The sequence below is a fragment of the Macaca fascicularis genome, chromosome 15 (assembly GCF_037993035.2).
Source record: "Macaca fascicularis isolate 582-1 chromosome 15, T2T-MFA8v1.1".
Lineage (NCBI taxonomy): Eukaryota > Metazoa > Chordata > Mammalia > Primates > Cercopithecidae > Macaca > Macaca fascicularis.
In genome coordinates, this window is record NC_088389.1 from 107,748,855 (window position 1) to 107,771,738 (window position 22,884).

General features: G+C 39.9%; 1 non-coding gene across 1 annotated transcript; it reads left to right on the forward strand.

Annotated features, from left to right (window-relative positions):
* The first annotated feature begins 15,726 nt into the window (after positions 1–15,726).
* LOC123569324 (U6 spliceosomal RNA) lies at positions 15,727–15,833 on the forward strand. Its single transcript, XR_006692951.2, has one exon. It is a non-coding gene; the product is annotated as a U6 spliceosomal RNA (small nuclear RNA).
* The last annotated feature ends 7,051 nt before the right edge of the window (positions 15,834–22,884 follow it).

Here is a 22,884-nt window from a genome sequence, read left to right on the forward strand (position 1 = left end):
TCTGAGGTCAGGAGTTCGAGACCAGCCTGGCCAACACGGTGAAAGCCCCCCATCTCTACTAAAAATACAAAATTAGCCAGGTATGGTGGCATGCATCTGTAATCCCAGCTACTCGGGAGGCTGAGGCAGGAAAATTGCTTGAACCCAGGAGGTAGAGATTGCAGCGAGCCAAGATTGCGCCACTGCACTCCAGCCTGGGCAACAGAGTGAGACTCTGTCTCAAAAAAAAAAAAAAAAAAAAAAAAAAGGAAGAAGAAGAAGAAAGAAAGAAATGTGGGAGACTTCAAGTCCACTTTTACTTAACCAAACTCTGAAGCCTGAGGTATAAAACCAAAGCAGGGGAAATACCAGTGTGACATAGACAAGGTGACTCGCTGAGTGACTAGCCTGGGTTCCATGTGGGTGATCTGCACAGGAAGCCCAGTTAGAGCTCAAAGGTTGTTTGGTGAACGTGGTCCCAGAGCTGAGGGAGTCAGATCTTGTGCATTTTTAAGGAACTCTTCCAGATATTCCTCCATGCTATAACGACTGAGCTGAGATTCCTTCTAGGATGGAGCTTAGACACATTCTTTCCTTAGTTATGTTAATACTATGCTATCAGTAAAGCCTGGGTAAGCATCAGTCTTTCTAGGGGGACTTTGCCTTACTCTGAATACTCACCATAAAATCATTTTATAGTTTAATTATCAGAGAATAATCTATATTTTTTTCGCATTCAAATCTGTAGAGCTGTGTTTCTCAAATAATCTGTAGTGAAGGTCCATGCTTTCTTGTTGTTGTTTTTTTACTTGTAAATTAATCATTTTTATTTATTTATTTATTTATTTATTTAGAGACGGAATCTTGCTCTGTCGCCCAGGCTAGAGTGCTGTGGCACGATCTCTGCTCACTGCAAGTTCCGCCTCCCAGGTTCACGCCATTCTCCTGCCTCATCCTCCTGAGTAACTAGGACTAAAGGCGCCCGCCACCGCGCCCAGCTAATTGGTTTGTATTTTTAGTAGAGATGGGGTTTCACCGTGTTAACCAGGATGGTCTCAATCTCCTGACCCTGTGATCCGCCCGCCTGGGCCTCCCAGAGTGCTGGGATTACAGGTGTGAACCACTGCGCCCAGCAGATCATTTTTAATTGTATATATTTATGGAGTACAAAGTGATGTTATGATTTATGAATACAATGTGAAATAAGTCAACCAAGCTAATTAACATATCTATCACCTCAAATATGTAATTATTTTTGTGGTAAGAACATTTGAGATTTACTCTCAGCATTTTTGAAATTTCCAACACTCTATTATTAGCTATATTCACCAAGCCGGGTGGTGGAACAAAGAGAAACCCATACTCCTCTTGTCTAACTGAGATTTTGTGTGCCCCTTGATTATCATCTTCCCATTTCCACCTATTTCTCCAGCCTCTGGTGGCCACCATTCTACTCTACTTCTGTGAGCTCAATTAATTTAGATTTCATAAATAAGAATATTTGGTACTGTATTTGCCTTTCTGTGCCTGGCTTATTTCACATAGCATAATGTTCTCCAATTCCATTCATGTTGTCACAAATGACAGAATTTCTTTCCTTTTTAAGGCTGGGCACTATTTCATTGTAGATACATACCACATTTTCTTTATCCATTCATCTGTTGATGGGCATTTAGGATGATTTCCTAATTTGGCTATTGTGAATAGTGTTGTAATGAACTTCGACAAACTGATTTCAAATCTGTTCTGTAAATATCCAGAAGTAGGATTGCTGGATCATACGATAATTCCATTTTTAGCTTTTGGTTTTGTTTTGTTTTTTTGAGACAGAGTCTCACTCTCTCGCCCAGGTTGGAGTGCAGTGGTATGACATCGGCTCATTGCAACCTCTGCCTTCTGGGTTCAAGCGATTCTCCTGCCTCAGCCTCTGGAGTAGCTGAGACTACAGGCATGTACTACCACACTCGGCTAATTTTTTTTGTATTTTTAGTAGAGAAGGGGTTTCACCATGTTAGCCAGGCTGGTCTTGAACTCCTGACCTCAGGTGATCCACCTGCCTTGGCCTCCCAAAGTGCTGGGATTACAGGTGTGAGCCACCACACCCAGTTATTTTTAGTTTCTTTGACGAACCTCCAAACAATTTTCTGTAATGGCAGTACTGACTTACATTCCCACCAACAGTGTACAAGGGTTACTTTTTCTCCAAATCCTTGCCAACACTTGTTATCTTTAGTCTTTTTGTTAATAGCCATTCTGACAGGCATGAGGTGATATCTCATTGTGGTTTTAATTTGCATTTCCTTAATGATTGATAATGTTGAGCATTTTTTTCCACATATCTGATGGCCGTCTGTATGTCTTCTTTTGAGAAATGTGTCTGTTTAAGTTCTTTGCCCATTTTTAATTTGATTTTTTGTTTTCTTGCTATTGAATTGTATGAGCTCCTTACATATTTTGAATATTAACCCCTTATTGGGTACATGGCTTGCAAATATTTTCTCCCAATCTGTAGGTTGTCTCTGCACGCTGTTAATTGCTTCCTTTGCTGTGCTGCCACTTCTCTTTTGTTTGCTTCTGTTCCTTTTTTCCTTTCTTTCGTTTCAACAGGAAACAAAACAGAGCGAGTCACCTTTCCACATCACGTCCTCCCCTTGGTGTAGTCCTCTATACTGAGCACATTCATCTGACATTTGTACAGATGAATAGGATCTCAATCATGAAGAGTCTTGGATCCTAAGTCTTGGGAAAAGATGGTATTTGGTCACATGAATAAGTTCTTTAGTGGCGATTTCTGAGATTTTGGTGCACTCATCACCCAAACAGTGTACACTGTACCCAATGTGTAGTTTTGTTTTGTTTTGTTTTGTTTAGGAGCTTGCTGTGTCACCAGGTTGGAGTGCAGTGACGTGATCTTGGCTCACTACAACCTCCAACTCCCTGGTTCAAGTGATTCTCCTGCCTCAGCCTCCCAAATAGCTGGGATTACAGGCACGTACCACCATGCCCAGCTAATTTTTGTATTTTTTAGTAGAGACAGGGTTTCGCCATGTTGACCAGGATTGTTTCCATCTCCTGACCTCATGATCCACCTGCCTTGGCCTCCCAAAGTGCTGGGATTACAGGCGTGAGCCACCGCACCTGGCCCATTGTATCGTTCTTATGCCTTTGTGTTCTCATAGCTTAGCTCCCACTTATGAGTGAGAACATACGATGCTTGGTTTTCCATTCCTGAGTTACTTTAGAATAATAGTCTCCAATGCTGCCGTGTCTTAGTTTGATGTAATTCATCTGTCTATTTTTGCTTTTGTTGTCTGAGCTTTGGGATCCAATCCAAAAAAATCATTGCCCAGACCAATGTCATAGAGTTTTCCCCTATGTTTTCTTTTAGTCATTTTACATTTTCTGGTCTTATGCTAAAGTCTTTAATCCATTTTGGGTTTTTTGTACATGGTGTGAGGTAAGGGTCTAATTTCATTCTTCCACATGGGGATATCCAGTTTTTCACCACCATGTATTGAAGAGACTATCCTGTTCTTATTGTATATTCTTAACATGCTTGTTGAATATCCCAATCCATTGTGGACTGAAATTTTTAAAAATACAATAAAAATGTCACAAATATATTAATCTGCTATGAAAGTTTCTTTTTCTTTTCTTTTCTTTTCTTTTTTCTTTCTTTTTTTTTTTTTTGAGACAGTCCCACTGTGTCACCCAGGCTGGAGAGCAGTGGTGCATTCTCGGCTCACTGCAACCTCTGCCTCCTGGGTTTAAGCAATTCTCCTGCCTCAACCTCCCAAGTAGCTGGGACTACAGGCACGTGCCACCATGCCAGGCTAATTTTTTGTATTTTTAGTAGAGATGGAGTTTCACTGTGTTAGCCAGGATAGTCTCCATCTCCTGACCTCGTTATCCACCCGCCTTGGCGCCCCAAAGTGCTGGGATTACAGGTGTGAGCCACCGCTCCCGATGAAACTTTCTTAATTTAATTTCTATACATATCTTTCTTAGATTTCTACCAGACAGTTGGAGGACCACCACAAGTCTTTGAGTAGCTTGCCCCAAAATCCATATTTGGTTGAATTTTAAACTTCTTTTTGAAAAATATTGCTCAGGTTTCTCCTTATTTTCTAAACATATATTGGGCCATTCCTCCTTCTCCTTCAAACGTGAGGCTCCTTCTCCTTAATCTTCACTTCTGGAAATGCTGGCAGGCTTTTTAGAGCCAACTCAACGGATAACTCAGCTGAGAGTAATTTCTCTTCCTCAGGCTACAGTAGCACTTTGCGTCTTCCATACTATACAACACAGGGTCTTAGTTTAGGCTTCCCCAAAAGCAGACTCTGAGACAGGGATGCAAAGGCAAAGAGTATATGTGAGAGATGATCTCAGGCAATACTGGTAGAAGAGTAGGGAAGAAGTGGTGTGAAAAAAAAGGAAGGGAAAGCAGCCAATAAAATGTTCATTGTTTACTAAGTTACCACTGTGGGCATTGGGAGCTTGATCAGGTTGAGTAACTTAAGAAACCAGTATAAATCTTCAGTGTTATGCTACCAGAGAAGCAAGGGATCTAGAGGATTTATTAGAGGTGAGAGCAATGTAATTCCTCAATGTTGGCTTGCCAAAGTGTTCAGTGTACTCTCTGGCAAAGAAATGCAAGTGCTGGCAGTTGGAGGTATCTGTGAGGAGATGCACGTAGGACGTGCACAGCAAATGCAACACCTATGTCTTAAATTACGGTTATTGGAGTGTAGACTGAGGTTAGGGGCTATAAACTGTCCTAATTTTACATAAGGCGTTTGACAAATATGTGTTTCTAGAGAAGTGTTCATACATGTAATTTTCTTACTAGAAAGTAAGTAGGACACCAGCCTTCACATTTCAGAGTGTTAGCAAATAGGTTAATTCTTACTATTTTCTTTCATTGAAGTAAGTGTTTATCTTTCTTGCAATAAAACACAAGTATAGATCACTACACTGTGTATTCCTGGATTGATGAGCTCTCGGAAGCACTGAGTCCTTTCAGGTGTAGGTGGAATGCCACTGTTCTAGCTCGAGCAGTGCTTCTCAAACTTTAATGTGCTCACAAATCAAGGAAGCATCTTGTAAAAATGCAGATTCTGGTTCAGTAGATCTGGGGTAGGGCCCATGATTCTTCTTTTCTATCTGGCTCACTGATCCTCAGACCACGCTTTGAATCACAAAAGCATAGGTCATAGACTTAACAGTGTGGTTCCCTGGGTTACGGGTTCATTGAATGTCTTTGCTGTACAACATTCCAAAAGGCTTCAACTCAATTTCCACTGCTGTGCCAGAGCCAGCTTATTATACTGGCTCCCGAGAGCCAGTTAAATTTTCAGGAATTTGACAAGTCAGTTGTTAGCTTGGAATCAGCCATGGTGGGAGTACTTACACCACACAAGTCAGCAAATTCTACAAGTCAGAGTTCATGTTTTCCAGAGAGATGGTTGACCAGTATATGCATCCTTGTTGCTTCCAACCCTGAATACTACTCTGTCCCATCAGGCACGCACCCAGAAGACTATGAAGATCCTTCGGTCTTTTGAGGTATTGGTAGGAGTGGGGGGTGCTACAGAGGGTAAGAACACAAGAATCTCTGAGTAGAAATCAAGGAAGAAATACAGACATAGGTAATTGTTGTTGTTGCTGTTGTTATAAGTTGTTTCATTCTTGATAATTTATTCTTTTTTTAAAATGTTTTTTATTTTTATTTTATTTATTTATTTATTTTTTAATTTTTATTTATTTATTTATTTTTTGAGATGGAGTCTCACTCTGTCATCCAGGCTAGAATGCAATGGCAGGATCTCGGCTTACTGAAACCTCCACCTCCTGGATTCAAGCAAGTCTTCTGCCTCAGCCTCCCTAGTAGCTGGGACTACAAGTGTGCACCACCACACCCGGCTGATTTTTGTATTTTTAGTAGAGATGGGGTTTCACCATCTTGGCCAGGCTGGTCTCGAACTCCTGATCTCAGGAGATCCACCCGCCTAGGCCTCCCAAAGTGCTGGCATTACAGGCGTTGAGCCACTGTGCCCGGCCTGAGAATTTATTCTGTGAAAATATTTTAACAGAGCAAAACTGTCTATTACAATATTATCTGTGAAAGTACAAAAAATGAAGACTGGGTGCAGTGGCTTATGCCTGTAATCCCAGCACTTTAGGAGGCCAAGGCAGGCAGATCACGAGATCTAGAGATTGAGACCATCCTGGCCAATATGGTGAAACCCCGTCTCTACTAAAAATACAAAAATTAGCTGGGTATGGTGGCGTGCGCCTGTAGTCCCAGCTACTGGGGAGGCTCAGGCAGGAGAATCACTTGAACCCAGGAGGTGGAGGTTGCTGTGAGCCAAGATCCTGCCATCACATTCCAGCCTGGGCAACAGAGTGAGACTCCATCTCAAAAGAAAAGAAAAGTAGAAAAAATGAAATATTTTGTATCCATTAAGCAAGATTATTACTAAGCCTATAGAAATGTATAAAATGTGTATAGATAATGATAAGTGGGGACAAAAGCAGAATACAAATATGATAGTTGTTTTTTATGTGGATTTGTTGTTTCAACTGTGTAGAAACATGGATGCATATAACAAAAACAGGAATGAAATAAATACAAACAAAATCCTTGCTTTATAATGCTAGTTTTAGAGGAAATTTTTTAAAAATTCTGAATATTATAGCCTATGAAAAATAAAACGTAACAAAACATTTTAACTTGTCAATTATATTTATTTTCAAATTAAAAAAAAAAAAGTACAACAAAAGTAAGAACAGGAGTCAGGCACAGTGGCTCCGACTTGTAATCCCAGCACTTTGGGAGACCAAGGCAGGAGGATTGCTTGAGCCCAAGAGTTTGAGACCAGATTGGGTAACATAGCAAGACCCCATCCCCATAACAAAATTTTAAAATTAGCCTGCTTGGTGGCTCATACTTGTAGTCCTAGTTATTTGGAAGGCTAAGTTGGGAGGACCACTGGAGCCCAGGAGATCAAGGCTGTAGTGAGACATAATTGCACCACTGCACTCCAGCCTGGGTAACAGAGCAAGACCCTATTTCAAAAGAAAAAAAGTAAGGGTAACCAAGCAAAGTCAGGAGAAATATGAAAAATAGTTAACATTTGTTATGTGTTACATGTGAAAAGCACTATTCTATGTTCTTTATAAGAATTAGCCCAGTTAATTCCCACAACCTATGGTTGAGGAGCTTTTCTTATTGCCATTTTGCAGATGAAAAAACTGAGGCACATAGAGGTTTGTAATTTTTCTAAGGGTATACGGCTGGTAAACCACATAGTTAGGTTTCAGACCTGACTCTTGAACTCTGTCAATTCTTGAATCTTCATAAAATAGTTTTTGCAAAGTTCTTTCTGTCTTTATTTATTGATTTATTGAGATGGAGTCTCGCTCTGTATTCAGGCTGGAGTGCAGTGGCGTGATCTCGGCTCACTGCAACCTCCTCCTCCCGGGTTCAAGCAATTCTCCTGCCTCAGCCTCCAGAGTAGCTGGGACTGCAGGCACATGCCACCGCACCCAGATAATTTTTGTATTTTTAGTAAAGACGGGTTTCACCATGTTGGCCAGGATGGTCTCAATCTCTTGACCTCGTGATCTGCGCACCTCGGCCTCCCAAAGTGCTGGGATTATAGGTGTGAGCCATCATATCTGGTCAAAATTCTTTCAGAAACAATAATCTTATCTGGAGCAAGAAAGATTCAGCCATAATTTGTTTGTTTGTTTTAAAAAATAACTTTGACCTGTGAGAGAAAAGTGTAAAACTAAAGGCAATTTCTAATAGACTCAACAGTCACTCTGCAGAAATATTCAGTTCGTTGCTGACTGGGGTAAGAAGAGGCTTCCCCACTCTTCTAGGCAAAGATGAGCCACAGTCAGGTTCTAGGGAATCTTCTAGACCTCTCCACTTCATGTTTCTTCCCAGGAGCCAGAAGATAGGTCACATGGTTTAAGCGTAGTATGTCAGCAAGCATCCAGCCTGTCTTTCCTCATGCTCTTCATCTGCTAATTAGGATGACTAGTATATTAACCCTATTGCCTTCAGTTGCCTAGGAGAGCAATATACGAAGACTATTCATTCAACAAATGTCCTAAAATCCCAAAGTATAGGAATTCTTAGAAAATGTATGATATCAATATAAGTATGTATAGGCCAGGCGTGGTGGTTCATGCCTGTAATTCCAGCACTTTGGGAGGCCAAGGTGGGCGGATCACTTGAGGTCAGCAGTTCCAGACCAGCCTGGCCAACATGGTGAAACCTTCTATGAAAAATAGAAAAATTAGCCAGGTGTGGTGACATGTGGCTATAATCCAGCTCCTTGGAAGACTGAGGCATGAGAATTGCTTGAACCCGGAAGGGGGAGGTTGCAGTGAGCCAAGATCGCACCACTGCACTCCAGCCTGGGCAACAGAGTGAGACTCTGTCTCAAAATAAATAAATAAATAAGAATAAAATATAATTATGTATAAATATAAAGTATAATCCTTTCACATACAGCTTAAGAAGAAATTGTATTTAGTGAAATACCATTAATTGTACTGTGACTAGCACAGAATATCAATTGTCCTGTTGAATATAGTGGACGTAATTCCTAGCCTTTTTCTTTAAAAATGTAACATACTGGCCGGGCACGGTGGAGGCAGGCGGACCACAACATCAGGAGTTCGAGACCAGCCGGGCCAATATGGTGAAACTCCATCTCTACTAAAAAATACAAAAATTAGCCAAGCCTGGTGGTGCGTGCCTGTAATCCCAGCTACTCAGGAGGCTGAGGCAGGAGAATTGCTTGAATCTGGGAGGTGGAGGTTCCAGTGAGCCGAGATCACGCCACTGCACGGCAGCGTGGGCAACAGAGAGAGACTATTCCATCTCAAAAAAAAGGAAAAAAAAAAAAGAACATGCTGACAATACCTCTGGATGAGTAAATAAATTACTTTGTGCTAACATATTATGAAATAAATTAGAAAATATTATGATTGCATTATTTTCATCTTAACATCCAAGTGGTTCTTTGCCCTCAGAGTCAATATTTGATTTCACAAATAACCATAAAATTGGAACAAAAAGTAATATTATTACAATAAAGTTGTATTCAAGCATTACAAAATAAAGAGATTTTGCAACTGCTGTTTGCATTTTTCTGTCAGCTGCTCTACAAATTCAGGCTAAAAACACTTTAACTGCATTCAAGTCGGTTTTTGCAAAGAAGCCTTTTAGGTTTAAAAGCTGTTCAACAGAATTGACCATCTTTGTAACTCTCCAGTTTCAAAATGCAAATAAATGGTTCTCTAGGTGCTCCCTATGTATTGTTACAAAACCTACATCCTTTTCACCCCTTTTATATTCCTTTTACGGCTATTAATTTTTAATTCTGGAGACACAGTCTTTGCCTTTCTGGTTCTCTGGCGGGAGATAAATGTGATTTAGATCCTGTTTTATGTATGCTTGGGGTTGATGGTTCTGATTGTATCTATTTCCCAAGAGAAAAATTGCTGGTCCCCACAAGTCCTTCCTTGCGGGTCATAAAACAAATATTAAATAATGGCAATAAGCTATGAACCTTCTAAGTGCTCCAATGTTTAATTAAACGATTGCTGGTGAAAATAGCTGGCTGTATAGACAACTCACATGATTTACCTTATTAGTGTAGACCGTACACATTTCTCGGGCCCTCGAGACCTCCTAGTGCATGTACAGAATATCAACTATTATTTCTTGAGCCATATTTTTATAACTTACAGCCCTCTGGTATGTTGATGGGAGAACAGGGGCTACCCAAGTTGTGTTCTCTCAAAACTAGATTTCTGATTCCCAAACAGAACTGTTTTTTGACACTTAAAATAAACAAACTCTGTAAGTCTGTTACATTTAATATTTTATTTCCCCCCCCCCCCAACCCCCCGCCAACGGGCTATTTAATGTGAGGTTTGTAGAGAAGTAAAAAGTTAAAACTTTCAGCTCTTCCTTTCATTACTTTTACCAAAGAATCTACAGAAAAGAGCTGGAAGAGTTTTAAAATGCAAGCTTTGATGACATTCTGGAGCTCATCTAAGTATACTCTTTTTTTTTTTTTTTTTTTTTTTGAAACGGAGTCTCACTCTGTTGCCAGGCTGGAGTGCAGTGCCACAATCTGGGCTCACTGCAACCTCCGCCTCCTGTGTTCAATCAATTCTCCTGCCTCAGCCTCCTGAGTAGCTGGGACTACAGGCGCACACCACCAAGCCCAGCTAATTTTTGTATTTTTAGTAGAGATGGGGTTTCAGCATGTTGGCCAGGATGATCTTGACCTCTTGATCTCATGATCTGCTCGCCTCAGCCTCCCAAAGTGTTAGGATTACAGGCATGAGCCACTGCGCCCGGCCATAAGTATACTCTATCTTAATCACTGACAATTTTGTTTATAGGAGTATAATCCACTCAGCGCTGTTATTGTCAGTCTTCTACAGATTCTGCAAAGATATTAGCTAAAGTGCATAGGATCTGTCCTAAAAGGCTCTAAGGAAAGATTTTAAAGTAGGTACTAGGATCAAATTACGTGTGTGCATGTGCATAACCACAGAGTGGGCTCCTCCCACCCCCCCACACACATATTAAGTCAAAATACAGATACTTTCTACTTTTTTGTGTATCTTTTTAAAACGGGTTTTGGGAACCCCTGCATGTGTCCCCCACTCATCTCAAATCCTCACAATTTATTTCTTCTCCCAAAATTATAAAAATTTTGTTTTCTTTCTAGAGGCAAAAATGTTCCTAAACATTAATACATATTTAAGAAACAAGCCAGAGCTGAGTGGTATTGCTTCACTGGGGATGGCTTTACTGATTGCTACAATGCTGTGGACTCATTCGGCTGATCCAAATATGCACTTAATTTCTGTCTATATAAACTATACGCCAATATGATTTATACTGATTATATATAATTTATATAGATATAATGTATCTATATTATAATAACTATCTACATCTGTCTATATGTAATTATATCTAATTTATAGCTACACAACATAAACCAGATTGCGGTAATGAACATTCTCCAGAAGCAGAGGCATTTCAGGTAGATTCAAACAAATGATTTGCAAAGAATCATCAAAAATTGATCTTCTATTCAGAGCTGCACTTCATTAAATAAATGTGGGATTCAGTCATAAAAAGAAAAACAATATGCCTTGACTAGCTATGTTTCACCTTTTAAAAGAGAAAGAGAGAAAAGGAAGGAGTGAAAGACAGAAAGAAGAGATTTTTTAAAAACTTCAACATGTTGTGATGAGGTAGAAGAGAGTGGGATTAGGGGGTTGTGGGGTTGGGGGAGGATTGGTTCTGGCCATCTTATTTCCATTTACTGACCGGGTCACCTTGGGAGAATCAGTTCATTTTTCTGAACATCAGTTTACTCCACAGAAAACGGGAATGATCATGCTCATCTTACAGGGAACAGCAAGATATTTACACATAAGAGCTTTGGAAACCATGAACTCACATGGGTTAATTCAATGTGTTAATTCAACTTCTGTTTCTACTTCATCCCTGGGGTGAGACAGGAAAAGCTTTATTTTCTCACTTTAGTTGGATTCTATTTGTGACACAATGGTTTAAAATCACGTCTTAAAGAGATGATGGCTTTGGGTATTAGTCAAGTCTACAGACTAGTGCTTTTTAAACTTCAGTGTCCACACAGATCACCGGCAGTCTCATTAAAACGCAGGTCTGGGGTGGAGCTTGAGATCCTGCGTGCCTAACCAGCTCCTGGGTAAGGCCAAGGCTTGAGATCCCTGCCTGGTTTTTGATGATATTAAGGGCTGCTTCCCCACTTCCACATGCTGAGCACACATTATTTACTGGATCACAGCGCAGAGTTGTAAGTGCTGCTGCTGATGTCATTCGAGTTTTTTTCATGGTGATAAATACGTCCTCTGGGAATGATTGCAGCAGACAGAGAGGACTGTAAACGGAATGACAGGGTGAGGCAAGTAGGGGAGAGGGTGATCCGTGGAAGAATCTGCTGCTTCTCCTCCTCTCTTGCCTGTCACTCATGATGAATGGCTCTATGCAGAAAGGTTGGACTCAACTGCAGTGGTGACTTGCAATTAAACTCCCCACGCATTCTTTGCCATGTCCTTCATTAGCATACTGCCCATAGTATGTACCATAATTATGGTCCATAATACGTATCATACCAGGGTGGAGGTAAACCTTCATTTTGGTAGATTGTTACACATATAAGCATCTATCTCTCTTATTAGGGAATTTAATTTTATACCTTAAAGCAGAAGTTTTGGCTTCATAACATCGAGATGAAGCAATAATAAGAAATACAAATGACAAATTACAATGAATAGTACAGAGGCCAGCCATCTTCACTAAAAGCCACGTAGACACCATAATCTCCACTTTTTAAAATCAAGCCATTCATCCAAGAAATATTTATTGAATCTCTACAGCATGCCAGGTATCATTCTGGGATCTAGGATAAAGGACTGAAAGAAACAACTTCTCTGCTCTGACAGAGCTTATAGTGTACATAAATAAGCAAATACAGGACATACCAGGTAGGGATAAATAAAGAAAAAAAAGATAAAGCAAAGTAAGGAAGAAAGGAAAAGCAGATATGGGAGTTTTATTTTATGTAGGGAGGAGATGGTAGTGAAAAGGGGTCAGAGAAGACTTAAAGAAAGTGAGATCAAGATACATGGATGGGCCAGGCATGCTGGCTCAGGCCTGTAATCCTAGCACTTTGGGAGGCCGAGGCTGGAGACTGCTTGAGGCCAGGAGTTTGAGACCAATCTGAGGAACATAATGAGACACCATCTCTACAAAATTTTTTTTTAAGTAGCCAGATATGATGGTGTGCAACTGTAATCCCAGCTACTCAGGAGTAAGAGGTGGGAGGATCACTTGAGCCCAGGAGGTTGAGGCTGCAATGAGCCATGATTGTGCCACTTTACTCCAGCCTGGGCAACAGAAAAAGACCCTGCCTTTTTTTTTTTTTTTAAAGAGGGTATATGGATATACAGTTAAAGAGATAACCAGGCAGAGAAAAAGAAGAATCGAGAACCCCAAAACTTTTTCTCTAAGCAACTTTAAGAATCAGGTTGCCATTTTAATAAGGACCTTATGTAAGCAAAAATGAACCAAGTGTTAAAATATTCTGGGCACTATTTTTCTCAATTTAATTTTAAATTCAATTTTATACTGATAGGGAAAAAAAGAGAAAAAGAAAATGGACATCATTGGACATGAAAATTCAATAATAGGTAATCCTCTTTAAAATAAATGTGAATGATTTTTTAAAACTGGAGAATAAGGTTTTATATAAGTTATTTTGTACACAACTGATAATTACTGATAATTTTTTTTTTTTGAGATGGCTTCTTTGTCAGCTAGGCTGGAGTGCAGTGGCATGACCTCGGCTCACTGCAACCTCTGCCTCTCAGGTTCAAACAATTCTCCTGGCTCAGCCTTTCAAGTATCTGGGACTATAGGAGCCTGCCACCATGCCCAGCTAATATTTTTTTTTTTTGTATTTTTAGTAGAGACGGGGTTTCACCATGTTGACCAGGCTGGTGTTGAACTCCTGACCTCAGGTGATCCGCCTGCCTTGGCCTCCCAAAGTGCTGGGATTACAAGTGTGAGCTGCTGCACCCAGCTTACCCTTTTTTTAATCTTTAATTTTTGTTTTGTCAAGATGGAATCTTGCTATGTTGCCCAAGCTGGTCTTGAATTCCTGGGCTCAAGCAATCCTCCCATTGAAGCCTCCTAAAGTGCTAGGATTACATGCCCAGTACAATTACACGTTTAAATATACAAGTTTTCTTTTTAAAAAATGTTTACCTAATTTGCATACAAATGTTCTAATAATCTATTACATACATCTTAAAAAAAAACTGTAATACTATATATTTATTTTAGAACATCTGTTAATGAGTAATATGGTTTGATTCTGTGTCCCTACCTAAATTTCATGTCGAACTGTAATCCCCACACGTTGGAGAAGAGTCCTGGTAAGAGGTGACTGAATCATGGGGGCAGATTTCCCCCTTGCTGTTCTCATGATAGTGAATGAGTTCTCATGAGACCTGGTTGTTTTAAAAGTGTGTAACCCTTGCCCTTTTCGCTCTCTCTTCTTCCTGCTCCAACCATGTAAGATGTGCTGGCTTCCCCTTCACCTTCTGTCACGCTTGTAAGCTTCCTGAGGCCTCCCAGCCATGTCTCCTGTACAGCCTGCAGAACTGTGAGTCAATTAAGCCTCTTTTCTTTATAAATTACCCAGTTTCAGGGAGTTCTTTATAGTAGTGTGAGAATGGATTAACACAATGAGCAATAACACAACAGCTTAAATCAACATATTAAAAAGTCAAAAAAGAAAGATCATCTTAAGAGATTTCAAAAAATCTTCTGATAAAAATTCATCACCAGAGAACTTCTGCTTTCAGCAACATGCAATAAACATATTTCTCTCACAAAGTAGAATTAAAAACTTTGGAATATATATTTTTATATGTATATATATATATATTTTTTGAGACCGAGTCTCTCTCTGTCACCCAGGCTGGAGTTCAATGGCGCGATCTCAGCTCAATGCAAACTCTGCCTCCCAGGTTCAAGCAATTCTCCTGCCTCAGCCTCCCAAGTAGCTGGGATTACAGGCGCCTTCCACCATGCCAGGCTAATTTTTGTATTTTTAGTAGAGACAGGGTTTTACCATGTTGGCCAGGCAGGTCTCAAACTCCTAACCTCAGGGAATCCACCCACCTTGGCCTCCCAAAGTGTTGGGATAACAGGTGTGAGCCACCACACCTGGCCTGGGACATTATGTATTAAATAAACATAAGAAGACTCTGAAAGGTGGAGAGAAGAATCCAGACTGGCTAAGGATCTTGGGACCCAAGGAATGATGTGGTGGTAAGTTTCCTGGGTTTTCTTTTTACTTCAACATCCCAGACTTAGAGCTGAAGGAAACAGCAACCTCAAAACACCAATAGGCACAGACAAGAAAAAAAAAAAAACCATGAAATTTTGCTCTCTGTAACCAAAGGAACAAGAAAGGGACAGCATAGCAAAACAAAAAACTTTTAGCCAATAACCTACTTGCTCTACTCTGACCAAGCACCAAAGAAAAGACTGTGACCTATTCTTGTCCCCACCAGCGAAGACTGTGTGGGTAGCCTAGATTTCCAGCCATCAGAGGCTGTACCAAGGAAGCTCAACACCACGCCACACCATGATGGTATCAGAGAAGGCAAATAGGGAACTGGGACTTTCATGCCCATTGCTGGTAACAAGACCTTTCCCACACCTCTACCGTGTCAGTGAAAACCAAATGGGGAACCTGGACTTGCACCTCCGCATGGCAACAATAAGAAGCCCATTCCTTCCCCAGTGTGGTGGTGTCAGAAGGCAGTAGCAAAGAGTCAGGGCTTTCCACAGTTGTGTCCGTGGAATTCTTCTAGAATTCCCACTCCCAGTGGTAACAAGAACCTGTTACAACTCAGGTATCAACAAAGGCTGACTGGGAGAACTGGACTTCTACCTCCACTTGTCAATAATGAGGCAATATGCCCCTCCAGTATACCAGAGTAATGTCAAAGAAAGCCAGATAAAATAGTTTAAATAAGACCCAGAGTCTCATAGCATAGTATGAAAATGTCTAGGTTGCAACTGAAAATCACTCATAATACCAAGAACCAGGAAGAGCTCAACCTGTTTGAAAAAAGGCAGTGCTCTCTTCGGCAGCACATACACTAAAATTGGAACAATACAGAGATGATTAGCAGGGCTCCTGCACAAGGATGACATGCACATTCTAAAGCATTTCATCTTTTGTAATGCTGCCCAAGAAAATCATCCCCAAGACACATAATCATCAGATTCTCCACAGTCAAAATAAAAGAAAAAATGTTGAAAACAGCTAGAGAGAAAGGTCAGGTCACCTACAAAGGGAAGCCCATCAGACTAATAGCAGACTTCTCAGCTGAAACCATAAAAGCCAGAAGAGATTGGGGGCCAATATTCAACTTTCTTAAAGAAAAGAAATTCCAACCCAGAATTTTATATCTGGCCAAACCAAGCTTCATAAGCAAAGGAGAAATAAAATCCTTTTCAGACAAACAAGTGCCTTATAAGAGCTCCTGAAGGAAGCACTAAATATAGAAAAGAAAGACCATTACCAGCAACTGCAAAAACACATTGAAGTACACAGACCAGTGACAATATAAAGCAACCACATAAACAAGTCTTCATAATAACCAGCTAACATCATGATGACTGGATCAAATCCACACATATCAATACTAACCTTAAATGTAAATGGGACCAGGCGTGGTAGCTCATGCTGGTAATCCCAACACTTTGGGAGGCCAAGGGAGGCCTGGCTCACTTGAGGCCAGGAGTTTGAGAGCAGCCTGGCCAACATGGTGAAAACCCGTCTCTACTAAACGTACAGAAATTAGCTGGGCATTGTGGCAGGTGCATGTAATCCCAGCTACCCGGGAGGCTGAGGCAGGAGAATAACTTGAACCTAAAAGGCAGAGGTTGCAGTGAGCTGAGATGGTGCCATGACACTCTAGCATGGGTGACACAGCAAGGCTCCATCTAAAAAAATAAATAAATGTGGCTGGGCGCGGTGGCTCAAGCCTGTAATCCCAGCACTTTGGGAGGCCGAGACGGGCGGATCACGAGGCCAGGAGATCGAGAGACGATCCCGGCTAACACGGTGAAACCCCGTCTCTACTACAAAATACAAAAAAACTAGCCGGGCGAGGTGGCGGGCGCCTGTAGTCCCAGCTACTCGGGAGGCTGAGGCAGGAGAACGGCGTAAACCCGGGAGGCGGAGCTTGCAGTGAGCTGAGATCCGGCCACTGCACTCCAGCCTGGGTGACAGAGCAAGACTCCGTCTCAAAAAAAAAATAAATAAATAAAATAAAATAAAATAAATAAATAAATAAATAAATAAATAAATAAATAAATGTAAAGGGGCTACATGCCCCAATTAAAAGACATGGAGTGGCAAGCTGGATAAGGAACCAAGACCCACTGGTATACTGTCTTCAAAAGACCCGTCTCACATGCAGCGACACACATAGGCTCAAAATAAAGGGATGAAGAAAAACCTACCAAGAAGATGGAAAACAGAAAAAAGCCATGGTTGCAATCCTAGTTTCTGACAAAGCAGACTTTAAACCACCAAAGATTAAAAAAAGACAGAGAAAGGCATTATATAATGGTAAAGGGTTCAATTCAACAAGAAGATCTAACTATCCTAAATATATACACACCCAACACTGGAGCATACAGATTCATAAAGCAAGTTCTTAGAGACCTGCAAAGAGACTCAGACTCCCACACAATAATAGTGGGAGACTTTAACACCCCATTGACAACATTGGCAGGTCACTGAGATAGAAAATTAACAAAGATAATTTGGGACCTGAACTCAGCTCTAAATCAAATGGACTTGATAGACCACTACAGAACTCTTCACCCCAAAACAACAGAATATACATTCTTCCCATTGCCACATGGCATTTACTCTAAAATCAATCACATAATTGTAAGTAAAACACTCCTCAGCAAATGCAAAATAACTGAAATTAGAACAGTCTCTAGGGTTATGGTGCAATCAAATTATAAATTAAGACTAAGAAATTCACTTAAAACCATACAATTACATGGAAATTGAATAACTACTCTTGAATGACTTTTGTGTAAATAGTAAAATTAAGGCAGAAATCAAGAAGTTCTTTGAAACTAATGAGAACAAAGATACAACATACCAGAATCTCTGGGACACAGTTAAGGGAGTGTGAAGAGTGAATTTTATAGTCCTGAATGCTCACATCAAAAAGTTAGAAAGATCTCAACAACCTAACATCACAACTGAAAGTACTAGAAAACCAAGGGAAAACCAATCCCAAAGCTATCAGGACAAGAAATAACCAAAAGCAATACTGAACTGAAGGAGATTGAGACATAAAAAATCTTTCACAAGATCAATAAACCCAGGAGCTGGTTTTTTGGAAAAATTAGTAAAATAGACTGCTAGCTAGTCTAACAAAGAAGAAAAAAGAGAAGATTCAAATAAATGCAATCAGAAACAATAAGGGAAATATTACCACTGACCCCACAAAAATACAAACAACCATCAGATAATACTATGAACAACTCTACTCTATGCACGTAAACTAGAAAATCTGGAAGAAATAGATAAATTCTTGGACATATACACTCTCCCTAGAGTGAACCAGGAAGGAAATGAATCCCTGAACAGAACAATAATGAACTCTGAAATTTAGGGAGTAATAAATAGCCTTCCAACCAAAAAAAGGCCAGGATCAGATGGATTTACAGTTGAATTCTACCAGATGTATGAAGAGCTGGTATCATTTCTACTGAAACTGTTCCAGAAAATTAAGGAGGAGAGAGTCCTCCCTAACCCATTCTAAGAGGCCAGCATCATCCTGATACCAAAACCTGGCAGAGATACAATAAAAGAAAACTTTAGGCCAATATCCTTGATGAACATCAGTGCAAAAATCCTCAAAAAATACTGGCAAACTGAATCCAGCAGCACATCAAAAAGTTTATCCACCACGATCAAGTAGGCTTTATCCCTAGGATGCCAGGTTCAACATATGCAAATCAATAAATGTGACTCATCACATAAACAGAACTAAAGACAAAACCCATACGATTATCTCAATAGATGCAGAAAAGGCTTTTGATAAAATTTAACTCCGTTCATGTTAAAAACTCTCAGTAAAATAAGTATTGAAGGAACACACCTTAAAATAATAAGAGCCATATATGAGAAACCCACACCCAACATATTGAATGGGCAAAAACTGGAAGCATTCCTCTTGAAAACTGGCACAAGATAAGGATGCCTTCTTTCACCACTCCTTTTCAACATACTGTTGGAAGTCCTGGCCAGGGCAGTCAGGCAACAGAAAGAAATAAAGGGCATCCAAATAGGAATTTCTATCCCTGTTTGCAGATGACATGATCCTATATCTAGAAAACTCCTTAGTCTCAGCCCAAAAGCTTAAGCTGATAAGCAACTTCAGCAGAGTCTCAAGATACAAAATCAATGTGCAAAAATCATTGCAATCCTGTACTCCAAAAACAGTCAAGCTGAGAGCCAAATCAGAAACAAACTCCCATTCTCATTTGGCACAAAAAGAATAAAATACCCAGGAATACAGCTAACTAGGGATGTGAAAGGTCTCAAGAAGGAGAACTACAAACCACTGCTCAAAGAAACCAGAGATGACACAAACAAATGGAAAAACATTCCATGCTCATGGATAGGAAAAATCAATATTGTTAAAATGGTCATACTGCCCAAAGCAATTTATAGGTTCAATGCTATGCCTATCAAGCTACCACTGACATTCTTCACAGAATTAGAAAAAACTATTTTAAAATTCATATGGAGCCAAAAAAGAGCTTGAATAGCCAAGGCAATCCTAAGCAAAAAGAACAATGCTGGAGGCATCATGCTACTCCATTTCAACTATACTACAGGCTACAGTAAGCAAAACAGCATGCTACTGGTACAAAAACAAACACATAGACCAATGGAACAGAATAGAGAACCCAGAAATATGACTACACACCTACAACCATCTGAACTTTGACAAACCTGACATAAACGAGCAATAGGGAAAGGATTCCCTATTCAATAAATGGTGCTGGGATAACTGGCTAGCCATATGCAGAAGACTGAAACTGGATCTCTTCCCTACACCATATACAAGCACGGACTCGAGATGGGTTAAAGACTTAAATGTGCAACCCAAAACTATAAAAATCCTGGAAGACAATCTAGGCAATAGCATTTAGGACACAGGCACAGGCAAAGATTTCATGATGAACATGCCAAAAGCAATTGCAACATAAGCAAACATTGACAAATGGGATCTAATTAAACTAAAGAGCTTCTGCACTGCAAAAGAAACTATCATCAGAGTAAACAGACAACCTACAGAATAGGAGAAAATATTTGCAAACTATGCGTCTGACAAATACTCATCTGTCTAATATTCAGCATCTATAAAAACTTAAACAAATTTACAAGAGAAAAACATTAAAAAGTTGGAAAAGCACATGAACAAACATTTTCCAAAAGAAGATATACATGTGGCCAACAAGCATATGAAAATAAAAATCTCAGTATCACTGGTTATTAGAGAAATGCAAATCAAAACCACAATAAGATATCATCTCACACCAGTCAAAATGGCTGTTATTAAAAAGCTGAAAAATAACAGATGCTGGTGAGGTTGTGGAGAAAAAGGAATGAGAAAAAGGAATCCCACTGTTGGTGGGAGTGTAAATTCGTTCAACTGCTGTGGAAGACAGTGTAGCAATTCCTCAAAGACCTAATGACAGAAATACCATTCAACCCAGCAACTCCATTACTGGTTAGATACCCAAAGGAATATAAATCATGCTATTATAAAGACACATGCACACATATGTTCATTGCAGCACTATTGACAATAGCAAAGACATGAAATAAACCTAAATGCCCATCAATTATAGACAGGATAAAGAGAATGTAGTACATATACACCATGGAATACTATGCAGCCATAAAAAAGAATGAGATAATGTTGTTTGCAGGGACATGAACGGAGCTAGAGGCCATTATCCTTAGCAAACTAACACAGGTATAGAAAATGAAATATCACATGCTCTGACTTATAAGTAGGAGCTAAATGAAGCAAATACATGGACACATAGAAAGCAACAACACACACTGGGGCCTATCAGATGAGGGAAAGTGGGAGGAGGAAGTGGATCAGAAAAAATAACTGATGCATACTAGGGTTAATATCTGGGTATTAAGATGAAATAATCTGTACAACAAACCCACATGACCCTATGTTTACCTATGTAACAAACTTGTACATGCACCCCTGAACTTAATATAAAAGTTAAAGAAAAAAAGACAATCAACAGATGCCAACAGAGATGGAATTATACATGCTTGAAACAAATTAAGTAATAGGCAGCTTCAGCAGAGAAATAGAAGATAAATAGAAGAACCAAATGGAAATTTTAGAAATAAAAAATACTGTAGCTGAATTTAAAAGTTCAGTGAATAGGATCAACACCAGAATGGTGGGAACACAGGGAAAAAGTCAGTGAATGGAAAAATAGAATAATGGAAATTGCTCTGAAGAACTGAGAGAAAAAATAGACTGAAAAAAATGAACAGAGGTTAAGTAACAAAACTAAAAATCTACCATCATTTCGTCAGAGTTCTGGAAGAAGTGAAGGAAGAGGGGAGGGCTGGAAAAATACCTGAAAAGATAATAGCTGAAAACTTCACAAATTTGACCAGAGATATAAACTTACAGATTCGGCCGGGTGCGGTGGCTCAAGCCTGTAATCCCAGCACTTTGGGAGGCCGAGACGGGCGGATCACGAGGTCAGGAGATCGAGACCATCCTGGCTAACACGGTGAAACCCCGTCTCTACTACAAAATACAAAAAAATTAGCCAGGCGAGGTGGCGGGCGCCTGTGGTCCCAGCTACTCGGGAGGCTGAGGCAGGAGAATGGCATAAACCTGGGAGACGGAGCTTGCAGTGAGCTGAGATCCGGCCACTGTACTCCAGCCTGGGTGACAGAGCGAGACTCCGTCTCAAAAAAAAAAAAAAACTTACAGATTCAACAATTTAAGTGAATATTAAACAGGATAAACCCAAAGAAATTCAAGTCAACACACATCATAATTAAACTTCTGGAAACTAAAAACTAACAAACAAAAATCTTGAAAGCAGCTGGAGAGAAACAACAGCATAACAAAACAACCTTTGTTTACAACGTAGTTCTGCCCCTTACCTTCCTATAATTTGCTGGGCTCATTTAGTTTCCCAAGAGAATCATTTACAAACTGTTGTCTGCTCTTTGGGCCCATTTCTTTCCCTTGAAAATTATTTACTACCCCTCCTGATTGCCCACATCCTCCATTTTCCTCTTTCCCCTGAGGAGGGTGTTATTTAGGCTTCAGCTATCTGACCCTCTTTGATTCTCATATTTCGTATGGCTCCCATGCTTACACACAATAATACATTTTTATGTCTTTTCTCCCATTAATCTGTCAATCGTCAGTTCATTTCAACAGACTCAAACCTTCAGAGGGGGAGGGAAAAATTCTCTTCACTCCTACAATATACCAGGATATATTTATCAACTAGTTTTTCTTTACCAATGATCTGTCTTTCCTTGGATATCAGTTCACAAAGATTAAATCATTTTAACTTTATGATATATTTTATATTTTATTCCCTTCTTTCATTCTCACTTTTAAAAATCCTTAGCTCAGCTGGGTGCAGTGGCTCACACCTGTAATCCTAGCATTTGGGGAGGACAAGGTGGTGGATTGCTTGAGCTCAGGAATTCGATACCAGCCTGGGCATCACAGTGAGACCTCATCTCTATATAAAAAAAAAATTAGCTGGGTGTGGTGGGGCATGCATGTGTTCCCAGCTACTTGGGAGGCTGAGGTGGGAGGATCAATTGAGCCCAGGAGGTCGATGCTGCCACGGTGCTCCAGCCTGGGTAACAGAGCAAGACCCTGTCTCAAAAAAACATTTTGTTTTTACTGGTTTTGGTTTTAGTTACTATAAAATACTTAGCAACTAGCCACAAAAAAAGAATGAATAAGATATTTGTCAATTAAGGTGGAGTGATTTCCCAGATACATTAAGTAAAAGAAAAAAAAAGCAATGAATAAAAAAGAAGTTTATTTTACTACATTTTGTGTAAAAATAAAGGGGCAATACATTTTCTTGGTTTTATAAAAAGAAATAAAGAAAAGATAAGACAAAAACTGATGAAAATGTTTATAGGTGCTAATTGGGAATAA